Here is a 14,312-nt window from a genome sequence, read left to right as displayed (position 1 = left end):
GAGCGTTGGACCAGTTGTAATTTCCGAGCCGTCTTCAAGGGAAGCCCCACGTAGAGCGCATTACAGTAGTCCAGTCTAGAGGTAACTAGGGCATGGACCACTGTGGTCAAATCAGACTTCACGAGGTATGGTCGCAGTTGGCGCACAAGTCTGAGTTGTGCGAAAGCCCTCCCGGCCACCGCCGACACCTGAGCCTCAAGCGTCAACGCTGAATCCAGGAGGACCCCCAAACTGCGGACCTGTGATTTCAGGGGGAGTGCAACCCCGTCCAGCACAGGTTGCCACCCAATACCTCGATCAGACGAGCGACTGACCAGGAGAGCCTCTGTCTTGTCAGGATTGATCCTCAGCTTGTTCCTCCTCATCCAGTCTGCCACAGCGGCCAGGCACTGGTTCAGCACCCGAGGGGCTTCCTTGGAATCAGATGGAAACGAGTAGTGGATTTGCGTGTCATCTGCATAGAGATGGCAACGCCCTCCAAAACTCCGGATGACCTCTCCCAACGGTTTCATGTAGATGTTAAATAGCATGGGGGATAGGATAGACCCTTGCGGGACCCCACAGGTCAATGGCCAGGGGTCCGAGCAGGTATCCCCCAGCTTCACCATCTGGGAACGGCCCTCCAGGAAGGACTGGAGCCACTGCAGAACCGTGCCACCGAGCCCCATCCCAGAGAGCCTCCCCAGAAGGATACCATGGTCGATGGTATCGAAAGCCGCAGAGATGTCCAGGAGAACCAGCAGGGTCACACTCCCCCTGTCCAGCTCCCTGCGGAGGTCATCCACCAAGGCGACCAAAGCCGTCTCAGTACTGTGCCCAGGCCTGAAACCAGACTGTGAGCGGTCCAGAAAATCAGTGTCATCGAGGAACTCCTGGAGCTGCGTGGCAACCACCCGCTCCAGAACCTTGCCCAAAAATGGGAGATTAGAAATTGGTCTGTAGCTGCTACATACAGATGGGTCTAAGGAGGTCTTTTTTAATAGCGGTTTTACCACCGCCTGCTTAAAGCAGGATGGAACTGACCCCTGGACCAGGGAGGCATTTATAATAGCCATAAACCAACCCAACAACCCATCTTTGGCTAGCTTAACCAGCCAAGATGGGCAAGGATCCAGAGCGCAAGTGGTCGCCCTCACAGACCCAAGAATCCCCTCCACGTCATCAGGAAGAACAAGCCGGAAAGAATCCCATAAGATCGAACAGACAGGTACCTCGGTTACCTCCGCTGGAACTACAGTTAAGCTGGAGTCCAACTCATGATGTATCTGAGCAACTTTGCCTGCAAAATGGTGCGCGAAATTGCTGCACCGAGTTGCCAAGTCATCAGGAAGCCCCTGGGTCTCAGGAGGCCGCAGGAGCTCCCCAACAACTCGGAACAACTCCGATTGCCTGTTGGCCGCAAACGCTATGTGGGCAGTCGTGAAAACTTTCCTGGCTGCTCGCAGAGCCACGGAGTAAGCCTTAATAGCGGCTTTAGCCCGTGCTTGGTCAGACACATCCTGAGATTTCCTCCAGATGCACTCTAGTCCCCTCCTCGCACGCTTCATCACAGCCAGCTCCTCAGTGAACCAAAGAGTCGACGTGACTCTACGCAGCGAAAGGGGACGTTCGGGAGCGATCGTGTCAAGTGCCCTTGCCAACTCGCTGTTATAACGATCAGCCAGGACATCGACAGGATCGCCAGTCTCCAGAACAGGAAGATCCCCAAGAGACCTCAGAAGTCCATCCGGATCTATCAGCCTCCTGGGGCGGACCATCTTAATGGGTCCACCACCCCTGCGGAGGTTAGAAGCCACGGCGAAACTTAAACAGATCAGATGATGGTCAGACCATGACAATGGAAGAATATTTTGCTCTTCCACTCTGACTGTCCCACCGTCCACAATAAAAACCAGGTCCAACGTGTGTCCCGCCTGATGTGTGGGCCCAGATATAACTTGAGTCAGCCCCATGGTCGTCATGGCAACCATGAAATCCTGAGCTGCACCTGTCAAAGTGGTCTCGGCATGAATGTGAAAGTCCCCCAAAACTATGAGTTGTTGGGAGACCAGGGCCGAATTGGAGACCACTTCTGCTAGCTCGGACAGAGAGACTGCTGGGTCGCGGGGTGGACGGTACACCAGCAGAATCCCCAAGCTGTCTCGGGCTCCCACCTTCAGGAAGACACACTCAAACCTCGGAGGTGTGTCTGGTGACTGAGGAATCAGAACTCTCAAATCCTCAGAAGACCAAAGCACAGAATGACAGAATGGAAAATTGCATTTTTTGTGCTGTGGTAGGCGAGTCCAACCCTCTACAATGTAGCATTGGAAATGTCCAAAATAACATAAAATGGAAGTATGGTCTATCTGAGTTCTTCATATTTCCCTAGAAGGGTATAACATATATCTCACCAGAAGGAACTTCCCTCCTTGTTCTAACAAGTATGGGTCTTGTTCTCACCCTTTCATTTCTTGACCTTGATGGAAATCTGATTTAAACCATCAAGGGAATTAAAAATATATATAACGAAGTAGTGTGAATTAGGCTGTGTTCTCTTTGTTCTCGTCTCTGGTCTGACAATCAGCTTAGCTATACACAATTTTGATATCTTCTGGAGAAATCATTTTGTTTGGCAATTCGGAAAGTCTTCTCATTGTATCTTCAGGTCAAGCCAGTGTATTTGTAGTGCAACTTGGAATTTTTTTAGGTGGCCACCTACTTCAGATGGCCTCATTTATTTAATGTTTCACCATGATTACAGATATCTGTAGCATCCATTTATCAACTACAACAGTGGGGCATTACTCTCAGGAGGGTACTAGTAGACACATTGATTCACCCCTTGGACATCAGGCTGAATCTTGGTAGACAAGATCCCCCAATTTTAGGCCTTGTCTATGCTACCTCTCAGTCCCGCTCTCCGACATCATTAGTGCCTAGCCCCCTTCCCACGCTAGATGATAATCTGTTAGATGACTCCTTTCCTCTTACACCAGCGGAGATAGGCTCCTCCTTTAAACAATCAAGTATTGCTGGTGACTTCCTATCTCAGGACAGCTGATTATCCCCTTTAATGGGCAACCTCAATCAGTCAACTCTCCAGGGGGAAGAGGGTTTCCACGGGCAGGGTCTCATTGAGGTGGTTTGGGGGAGAAGCACAATTAATTTTACACTTCCCTTTTCTTTTAAATGGTAAAATAAACAAAAAAAGTATACCACTGTAGAGTTTCCGGTTTTTCCAGTCAATGAAATAATATCATGAAATTTAGGTGACCTTCTACAGAAATTCAGGAATTCAATCCAGATACACTCAGGATGTTCACATCCTGTGCATTCATAGAATCATAGGTGGACTGAAAAGATATGACTCATCCTGGTGATTTCTGTGTTATGTTTTTCTTCCACATTCAATCTGACAGGTTGGTTCAAACAGGGAAGTAAAGTTACTAAAGCAAGTCAAAAATCTACTGAAAAGTCAAATAACCAACATTATCCTAAAGAGGACTATAATTCAACCATGAGCGATTGCCTGCTAGCCCACAATCAGATCACAATGTTATATTATACTAAGTTTATTCTCAGATCCCATCAGAATCTAGATGCAGGCAACCAAGAAATTAGGGTGCATCAACACTGTAGAATGGATGCAATCTGACAGGACCATAAATGCCATGGCACAATACTACAAAATCCTGTAGTTTGGTGAGGCACCAGAACCTTTCAGCAGAGAAGGCTAAAGACCTTGCAAAATTACACTTCCCGTGATTCCATAGCACAGGGCTATGGTAGTTAAACTGATGTCAAACTGCATTAATTCTACTGCATCAATTCAACATAGTTTGGCTATTCCAAAGCTGCTCAGTCTTTTCTTGACTCTCCCTATCAAATCTATCACTGGTGTCTCCTTGATTCAAAATTTCTGCTATATTGCTCCTACCTGGCTTAGATTTGAATATTCCAACTCCTGCTTCCATCAAGTATCCCATATCATCACCCTGCCAGACCCAAACTGCCAGACCTATTTCTCTATCTTGGGAATGGCTGTAGCTCCAAAACACAGAATTCCACTTGCAAGAGTTTCCTTGGTGCAGTCCCTGGTAGCACCAGTTAAAAGATGTCAGACTTCAAGCTGGCAAGGACGATGAAGATCAACAGGAGCTGACTTCCCATATTTTGGGAACATTACATAAAGCAAGCTTCTTATCTATTAATGTTCATGTGTCTCAATCACACACTGTTGCTCTCATCTTTCTATTTTCCCTGCACAGGGAGTGGTCTTAAGTAAGGCTCGCTGCACCATCTAAAGCAGCTATTAGCAGCTAGCCTGCATTTACACTAGGCTAAACTGCGACCATTATAAACTCATTTTGCAGCATAGAGGGAAGGGGGAGGGAGAGAGTGAGAACATGGGCATGTTATTTACTGGCAGCTTTGAATAAAATTAAGGTGTGCCGTTCCTCTCTCCTACCAGCATTAAAATAGAGCAAACTTAGCACACAGACCATGAAAAGTAGCAGCACACTTATGATAAAAGAAATAAGGGGGAAGCAAAGAATGCCATGACTGCAGAGCACGGAAGGTACGTACACATGCACACGGAGGATAAAACAAATGGAAAGGGGTAGCAACAGGAGACAAGAATGGAACTTTGTAGACACTGTCCTTTCTCTAGCAGGCAATTTACTAACAGATGGAAGTTTCCCCCAAATAAGGTTGTGCAGTGTGTTTTTCCCACCTGTCAGGAGACTGGCAGGAAGTCAGACAGGATTGCCTTGGTGCTAATGGGGGAGGGGGAAGAACAGGGGGTTGTTTCCATCTGCTGCAGAGAAATACGCAGCCATTTGGCAGTCCTGATTATCAAATGTGTCAGACTTCAGGGGTTTTGTACATCTAGTCAAGAGGAGAGTTCCTGGTGTCAGCCGCTGGAAGGGGGAGGGAGATAAGGAAGACCTGGGTGGAGTGTCAAAGCCACCACCCAAAGGATTCCCCACTCCGCTCCCATGTACAGCAGAACCAAGCTGGGCATTTTTTCCAGAAAAAAGATCCACAAAGTTCAGTGGAACAGCCTCCTAGATAAATCTATATACAAAGTCTTTTTGTCTTTTAGTTTTGAGAAAATGTGCCTTAATGCGACTGCTAAGTACCATCTCCAAAATCCCTGCCTGATGTGTTGTCGAAGGCTTTTGTAGCTGGAAACAAAGCAAGTGGGGTTTATATATCTGTGGAAGGTCCAGAGTGGGAGAAAGAACTCTTGTCTGCTTGAGGTAAGTGTGAATGTTGCAACTGGCCATCTTGATTAGCATTGAATGGCCTTGCAGCTTCAAGGTCTGGTTGCTTACTGCCTGGGGAAATCCTTTGTTGGAAGATGTCAGCTGGCCCTGTTTGATTCATGTCTGGAATTCCCCTGTTTTCAGAGTGTTGTTCTTTATTTACTGTCCTGATTGTAGATTTTTCAAATACTGGTAGCCAGATTGTGTTCATTTTCATGGTTTCCTCCTTTCTGTTGAAAGTGTCCATAGCATATTATTTGAGAACACAGAAATGGTGGACCACTCTACTAACTAGACTACACAGAGAAGCAACTGAAATCCACAAGCATGGGTTCCCCCCGACAGGAAGCAGCCAGGCTTTGAAGTTCCAAGGTTTTTCAATGCTAATCAAGGTGGCCAATTGCAACATTCACACTTGCCTCGAGCAGACAAGAGTTCTTTCTCCCACTCTGGACCTTCCACAGATATATAAACCCCACTTACTTAGTTTCCAACAGACCTCACAACCTCTGAAGATGCCTGCCACAGATGTGGGTGAAACATCAGGAGAGAATGCTTCTGGAACATGGCAATACAGCCTGGAAAACTCACAGCAACCCAACCTCTTGTCTGTTTTAAGCATGGGAGGACTTGTTGATTCTTATTCCTTGGCCTCACATCTATAGAGCAGGAGTACTTAAGCTTTTTCCATTCATGACCCCTTTCTGCCTGATGAAATTTTTATGCAACCCCTGGTATACAGATGTATAAAATAGATGTAAAAACCAAACATTTACAGATCATAAACCAGTATTTGCAGGGCTTACTAAACATTTTTTCTGTTTGTGGAGTACAGCTGAAGCAATTTCTGCAGAGTCCACTATCAACACTGCACCTTGTTGCTGAAAGAGTTGTGTAAATGTCAAGGTGGTGTTCAGAAACCTTATCCTGTGGCCGAAATAATTTTTAGTGGACCCAACACTGAGCTAGGGGGACCCCATTGGGGGGTCACAGGACCTAGTTTAAGAAGCAGCGCCGTAACAACAGAAGGACAGGGTTACAGATCCTCTACCAGCCCTCCTTGTCTTTTTAGCATGAACGTTTTATGGGGTTGGTTGACGTCCTCAGCCTCATAATCAGCAGAGGGCGAAAGGCACAACCACCACCCTTGTCAACTGCTCCTAGAATCTGTAATCTCTTTTCCTGCAATTAAGCGGTTTATACAGGGAGGAAAGGAGAGAGACAGTAACTCAGGCATGGGCACACTTGGGCCGTCCAGGTATTTTGGACTTCAGCTCCCACCATTCCTAACGGCCTCAGGCCATTTCCTTTTCCCCCTCAGCCGCTTAAGCTGAGGGGGAAAAGGAAAGGGCCTGAGGCCGTTAGGAATGGTGGGAGTTGAAGTCCAAAACACCTGGATGGCCCAAGTGTGCCCATGCCTGCAGTAGCACCTACTGAATGTGAAAGACTGGGGAGGAATGGGGTGTGAAAGAGATTCCACTCACATTTGAGCAGCAGAACAAGTTCAACCAGGCTGGCTTTTTCCCTATTTTTTTCTCCCCCACTTCCTCCAAAACACCTCCAACCCATCACTCCTGGTTTCTAGTTCACCTGGGCAGAGGAACCAGGCGGCCTCCCATCCGACCCTTTCGCCCTTGCTCCGCCCCAGGCGGCCAAGGGAGGCTGGGAGGCGCCTTCCTCCTCTGCCTGGACTCCCAGAGGTAGCCCACCCTCTCCCTTCCTCTCCCATCTCCGCAGTGGCGCCACATTCCTCCACACGCGCCCCGCTTTGCAACACTGAAGCCCCTCGTCCCTTAAAAGATCCTATGCTGGGGATTTCTGTGTGGAGAAGGCAAAGGCGAGGGATCGGCTCTCTTCGGCCGCGCCCCTCAAAAGCCACGGATTAGGCGGCATTCGGCAAGCTTCTCTCTCTCTCATTCCCTTCTCCCACCCCCGCAGCCCATTGGTCAGTGCGGCACAGGAAACCCAGGCTGGATCTACACTAGCATATAATGCAGTTTGAACTTGCACGACTATAGTGAAGAGCCACTCTTCGGCTGCATCCGCACGATATTGTATTTTATGACTGTTTTAACTGTTTGAACGTTTTAGTTCATTGTATAACGGTGTAACGGCATCAAGTGCCACTTGTAAGCCGCCCTGAGTCCCCTCGGGCGAGAAGGGCAGGGTATAAATAATTGAAATAATAATTAATTAATTAATTAATTATAGAATCCATCTATTCTGACTCCACTTCAACTGCCATGGCTCAATGCTGTGGGATCACGAGAAAGCTTTCATGGCCGGAATCACTGAGTTAATGTGGCTTTACGGCCATGTTCCAGAAGCATTCTCTCCTGACGTTTCGCCTGCATCTTTGGAAGGCACCCTCAGAAGTTGTGAGGTGTGTTGGAAACTAGGCAAGAGGGCTTTATATATCTCTGGAAAGTCCAGGGTGGGAGAAAGAATACTTGTCTGCTGGAGGCAAGTGGGAATGCTGCAATTAATCACCTTGATTAGCATTGAAAAGCCTTGCAGCTCCAAGGTCTAGCTGCTTAGTGTCTGGAGGAATCTTTTGTTGGAAGGTGTTAGTTGACCCTGAATGATTCATGTCTGGAATTCCACCCAACACGGCAATGCCCAGGCACGAATCAAGGAACATGAAAGGCACTGCAGATCAATCCAACCAGAGAAGTCAGCCATAGCAGAGTACTTGATGAACCAACCTGGACGCTGCATATTATTGGAGAACACAGAAATGCTGGACCACTCTCACCATGTCAGACTACACAGAGAAGCCATTGAAATCCATAAGCATGTGGGCAATTTCAACAGAAAGGAGGAATCCATGAAAATGAATACAGTCTGGCTACCAGTATTTAAAAAAACTCTAAAATCAGGACAGTAAATAAAGAACAGTACTCAAAACCAGGGAAATCCAGACAAGAAACAACCAAAGCCAGCTAGCACCTCCCAACCAAGGATTCCCCCAGGTTGGAAGCAGCTAGACCTTGAAGTTGAAAGGCCATTAAGGTGGTTAATTGCAACATTCACACCTGCCTCAAACAGACAAGTGTTATTTCTTCCATCCTGGAAATTCCACAGATATATAAACCTCCCTTGCTTAGTTTCCAAAAGACCTCACAACATCTGAGGATGCCTGCCATAGATGCAGGAGAAACGTCAGGAAAGAATGCTTCTGGAACGTGGCCATACAGCCTAGAAAACTAACAGCAACCCAGAAACTCAGCTTTCTCGGTTTCACTAAAAGGACATTTCCCGGGATTCCCACGGAAGTGGGGTCCAGCGGCGTCCTTTCTGGGTGAGAGGCGCCTTCGGTTGCCCCTCCGCTGCAGAGATGCCTTTGGAGACCCCACGCCCCCCGCCTCTCTCTGACCAAACCCTACAGCATGGGAGGGGGGTCCAAACTGCGCTCGTCCTCCAGTGTAGATGAGGGCAAACACACCGTGCCGGAAGAGCCCCCCCCCCCCCCCCCCCGCACCGCACTCCACGCCCCAACTGCCCTCGCAAAAGGCACAGACCCGGCATTGTGCTTGCCCCAAGGAGAGGAAGAATCGGGTGACTGTGCTGGGAGTAGTCGGTTGCGGGAAGAGAGAGAGAGAGAGAGTTGTCGTCTGCTTTGGGGGCAGGCCTCACCTGGAAGAATGGGTCCGAGGTAGAGAGGGGCGGCCAAAGGGATCAAGACCGATATGGGGAAACTGTAAGATTAGGGGGTGGGGGGGGGGGATCCTTTAAGAGTCCCTAGGAAACTCCACAGTCTGGGGTTGTATCAGGCATGGGCAAACTTCGTCCCTCCGGGTGTTTTGGACTTCAACGCCCATTATTCCTGGCCTCAGGCCCCTTCCTTTCCCCCCTCAGCCGCTTAAGCGGGAAAGGAAAGGGCCTGAGGCCAGGAATGATGGGCGTTGAAGTCCAAAACACCCGGAGGGACGAAGTTTGCCCATGCCTGCGTTGTATAGTTAGCGTAGACATGTATCACGCACTGACCAGTGTAAGGGACTCCATGATGTGGGTGTAAACTGCATTATGTGGCCGTGGAGATGGGTCCCGAGTCCGCCTCCTTTCCAATGCCCGCCCCTCCGCCCAAGATTCCCCCTCTGCCGCCGGACGCAGGCAGGGAACACCCTGATTTTTCCACGCCTCGCTTCGCGCCCAGCCCAGGGAAATCGCACTTTCCTGGGGCAGAAAGCCCGGGGCGAAGGCGGTGCGCGAAGCAGGGCTGTTGTTGTTTGTCACTCCCGAGGCGGGCCTCTCCTTTCTTCCTTGCTTCCTGGCTCCCCACCTCCCCGCCCTTGGCTCCTGCTCCCTCCAAAGCAAGCCCAGGACAGAAATGTAGCCTCTGCCGCAGCCTTCCCGCCCTGGCTTTCCCTTCCCGGGGAAACGCCTTTCAGAGGCGGGAGAAACCGACAAGACAAACAAGAGAAAAGGGGAGACTTACTCGGACTCTGGGAGACGAAGGGGGCCACTGCCCAACTTCACGGGCCCAGAAGCGAGACTTGAGCCGCTTCACACGCTTCTGCTGCCGCTCCCGTTGCCTTTCCTCCGCCTCCAGTCCCCGAGTCTGCCACAGGCTGGGGAAAACCCCTGGATTTCCATAGAGGAGGAGGAGGAAGAGGAGGAGGAAGGGGGCGGGAAGGAGGAGGACAAGGAGGAGGGGAGAGGAAGCGCCGCGCTTTCGGACCGCAAGTCTCCTCCGCTCCGACTTTGGGAGGAGAAAGGAAGGGCTGGCTGGCTCCTCCCGGAATGACAACGAAGCGAAGCGCGGGGTCCCTTCAAACTCTGCGAAGCCGCAGCGCCGTGGGCCCGGCCTCTCTCTCTTTCTCTCTCTCTTTTCAAACCCAGCCTTTCCCCAAGCGGAGTCCCGCCTGCTTGGAGGAAAAGCTCGTCATGGCAACGCGGCAGCCAAGCCCTGCCACAGACTCAGCCCCGTCCTCCGCAAAAGGGAGGCAGCGAGGCTGTTAAGGTGGTTTCGCCTCCAACCGACTCCTGGTTGTGGCTGGCTTCTCTGTTAAGGCGGAAAGGAGGAGATGGCGGCACCTCGGGGAGAGCCCAGAGGAAAGGAAGCCAAGGAGGAAAACAACACTCTTGGAGGCTTAGGAGACCACAAGTTGAACATGGGCCAGTAATGTGATGCAGCAGCTAAAAAAGCCAATGGGATTTTACATCAAGAGGAGTATAGTATCTACATGAGTGGTTCCCAAGTTTGTTCTTAAGGTGAATTTGTATGTAAGTCAGAACAGGTACATTTTTTAAGTATAACTCCAGCCAAATATATATATACAGTAGAGTCTCACTTATCCAACACTCGCTTATCCAACATTCTGGATTATCCAACGCATTTTTGTAGTCAATGTTTTCAATACATTATGATATTTTGGTGCTAAATTCGTAAATACAGTATTGAACTACTTTTTCTGACAAATTTGTTGTATAACATGATGTTTTGGTGCTTAATTTGTAAAATCATAACCTAATTTGATGTTTAATAGGCTTTTCCTTTATCCCTCCTTATTATCCAACATGTTTGCTTATCCAACATTCTGCTGGCCCATTTATGTTGGATAAGTGAGACTCTACTGTATAGCTTGGGTATCCGGTGTTGCTCAGGTTATTTGAAAAAGTCAAATTTTATTTGTACAAAATGCTTAAGGTTGTAGATCAGTGATTCCCAAAGTAGGAGCTACTGCTTCCTGGTGGGCACTATTTGGACATGGGGTTGGGGCCAGGGAAGGGGCATGGCTTCTTCCCAAGAGCCCAAGATGGGGCTGAGAATCTGGCCGCCCATTGGTGGCCCCGCCCACCTCCCCCTCCCAGCCCCGCATCTTGGACTAGGGGAGAGGCTCAGCCCTGTCTTCCTGAACAGGAGCCATGCCCATCCCTCTAAGCCACGCCCCCCTTTCCAGGGGGCGCTAATTCATATTTTTTTCTGGAAAGGGGGCAGCAGGCCAAATAAGTTTGGGAACCACTGTTGTAGATGAACAACTGACATCATGCCAGGTGAACCCTGAAAAACTCAATATTTAAAGTTTGTTATGTTGAGCAAGTTTGCTCTAGATCAGGCATGGGCAAACTAAGGCCCACGGGCCGGATGCAACCCCCTGGGCACCTACCTCAGACCCTCCTCATTTTCCCTGTCCTCTTGGCATAAGGTTGCCCACCGCATCCTTATGCAGAAAGTATGAGAAAGAAGGCACACAGCAGCTGAGAGCCCTCTGGAGTGCCCTCAACCATCGCATGTCTTTGCCCTCCTCCCGGCATAAGGATGATGCGAGCAGCCCTGTACTTATGCCGGGAGGATGGCTCGAGGAAGGCACACAGTGGTTGGGAGCCCTCCAGAGTGCTCTCGGACATCACCTGTCTCGCCCTCCTCTTGACATAATGCTGGGAGGACAGCCTGAAAATCAAGGGAGGAGTATTGGGAAGGAGGATCAGGGCAATCGCCACATGTCTCGTTTTCTTCCCAGCATAAAGATGGGTGAGCATCCCTGTCCTTATGCCAGGAGGACAACTTGAGAATGACCCGAGCCCTGCTCCACCCCTCCTGGTTCCTCCCTCTCCCAGGCCCTCTCCACCCCAGTCCCATCCCACCCAGCGTGTGCCCGGCTGCCCTCCCTTCGAGTCTGGCCCCCTCGTGCCTGCTCTAGATGCATCATTGTTGGGGTTCAATGTGCTCTCCAGCTGTGGGGTAAACTACAACTCCCACTATGGTGAGTCAGTCCCCTCAAACCCCTCCAGTAGGGGAGTTAGTCATGGGGGCTCTGTGTGTCAAGTTTGGTCCAGGTCCGTCATCAGTGGACGTCACAGTTTCTCCGGTTGTGGGTGAACAACAACATCCAGAAAGGAAGGCCAGTTTCCCCTAAACTCTTCCAGTAATCAAATTTTGGCATATCAAGTATGTGTGCCAAGTTTGGTCCAGATCCATCGGTGTTTGGGTTTGCAGTGCTCTCTGGATGTAGATGAACTACAACTCCCCCAAATCAAGGGGAATTTTCCCCAGAGACCTCCAGTATTTTTGGCTGGTCATAGGGGCTCTGTGCACCAAGTTTTGTCCAATTCCATCTTTGGTGGAGTTCAGAGTGCTCATTGATTGCAGGTGAACTGTACATCCCAATACTTGTAACTCCAAAATGTCCAGGCCAATTCCCCTCAAAACCCACCAGTATTCAAATTTGGGCATATCGGGTATACATGCCAAGTTTGGTCCAGATCCATCATTGTTTGGGTTCATAGTGCGCTCTGGATGTAGGTGAACTACAACTCTAAAGACCTCCAGTATTTTTTGTTGGTCATGGGGGTTCTGTGTGCCAAGTTAGTTCCAGGTCCATCATTGGTGGAGTTCAGAGTGCTCTTGGATTGCAGGTGAACTATACATCTCAGTACCTACAACTCCTATAAATCATGGTGAATTATCCCCAAACCAATCTAGTATGTTCAGCTGCTGATCAGTTCCTCTGTTTGCTGTGTGCCATGGAAAAGAATAGCTAAGGACAGGCAGTGGGCGGGGTCATGCAAATTCCACAGCAATGGAGAGAGTAAGAAACACTGGGATGTCTGTGGTGAAGGAAACACATAAAATCTAGGATGAATTTGTCCCCATATGAAAACCTTCACTTGGGTGGTGGGCAGTACTGTGCTGGTGGAGGACATTGAAAGGGCTCTTGGAAACTATAACCTGTAATGTCATTGGAGGGAGGGCCATTGGTGTTTCCTGAGTAGTGGGAGTTATAGCTTTTAGTGGAGGCAGGAGTGTGTCTGTGTATGTGGACACTCCTGCCACTCATACACACATACATATTTTCGTTTTTATTATGTGTATAGATATGTATAAACTTTGGATAGCATAGTGAAGGGTTAACAGCCCTGTGGTGTTTGTTTTGCTGGCTGTCTGTTCAGAAGATTTTACCTCTCTTTTCCTGTGATAATTGGATTTTGTCAAATTTGGCTTGTTGTAGAAACAAGGATTAGAATCATGGAATCAGAATTGGAAGACACCTCATGGGCCATCCAGTCCAGCACCCTGCCAAGAAGCAGGAAGATTGCATTCAAAGCACCCCTGACAGATGGCCATCCAGCTTCTGTTTAAAAGCCTCCCAAAGAAGGAGCCTCCACCACACTCCAGGGCAGAGAGTTCCACTGCTGAACAGCCCTCCTTACAGTTAGGAAGTTCTTCCTAATGTTCAGGTGGAATCTCCTTTCCTGCAGTTTGAAGCCATTGTTCCACATCCTGGTCTCCAGTTCAGCATAAAACAAGCTTGCTCCCTCCTCACTATGACTTCCCTTCACATATTTATACATGGTCATCATGTCTCCTCTCAGCCTTCTCTTCTGCAGGCTAAACATGCCCAGCTCTTTCAGCTGCTCCTCATAGGGCTCCAGACCCTTAATGATAAAGGATTGGTGATAAAGTAAAAAAAAACAACACTTTTTCCCCATGATAACTTTTTCAGGAGTGAATTTCCCCTCTGAAGTGTAGATTTATCTCACTTCCTGTTGTCTCACCCCCATTTGTAACAATGAATAATTTGTAAGTCAGATGTTTGTAACTTGGGGGACTACCTGTAATTCTTATAATTTATTTATTTATTTACAGTATTTATATTCTGCCCTTCTTACCCCGAAGGGGACTCAGGGTGGATTACAATGCTCCTATACATGGCAAACATTCAATGCCATTATTAGACATACAACATACAGACAATAGAGGCAATTTAACATTTTCCAGTTTCCGGCTTCATGAGGCTATGCTCTATTCCGGCCACAGGGGGAGCTGCTGCTTCATCATCCACTGTGACACCAAGTCCATTTTGATGGTAGTACTTCCTGATTGCTCTTTACATACCGGCAGTTTTATGGTGTTGTAAATTAAGTTAAATTAGCTTCCCCGCATTAAGCAGTACCTAGATTCTCTACTCATAGCCGCAACTGTTTCTGAGCTGCTTGGTGGGCAGCATGATAGGCTATTAATGGTCGGAGCTTAATCCCAACTCAGGCTTCGAACCAATGACCTCTCAGTCAGTAGTGATTTATTGCTGCTGGCTACTAGCCAGCTGCACTTATTAT

The 14,312-nt window shown here is 48.8% G+C and overlaps 1 protein-coding gene across 5 annotated transcripts in view; it reads right to left on the bottom strand.

The window, feature by feature from the left end:
- The window catches only part of atp2b4 (ATPase plasma membrane Ca2+ transporting 4), a 207,218-nt gene extending 197,080 nt beyond the window's left edge, over positions 1-10,138 (bottom strand). For 2 of the 5 annotated variants that reach the window (XM_062978509.1, XM_008109671.3), the window contains exon 1: positions 9,691-10,138. The gene's annotated coding sequence lies outside the window, so the exon portion shown is untranslated. The remainder of the gene's footprint in view (positions 1-9,690) is intronic. The other 3 variants (XM_008109668.3, XM_008109669.3, XM_008109670.3) reach the window with 2 other exon arrangements.
- Positions 10,139-14,312: the final 4,174 nt, after the last annotated feature.

This window comes from Anolis carolinensis, chromosome 4, assembly GCF_035594765.1.
Source record: "Anolis carolinensis isolate JA03-04 chromosome 4, rAnoCar3.1.pri, whole genome shotgun sequence".
NCBI classification, from domain to species: Eukaryota; Metazoa; Chordata; class Lepidosauria; order Squamata; family Dactyloidae; genus Anolis; species Anolis carolinensis.
Note: the sequence above shows the minus strand (reverse complement) of the source record. Positions and strands in the feature narration are given on the sequence as shown.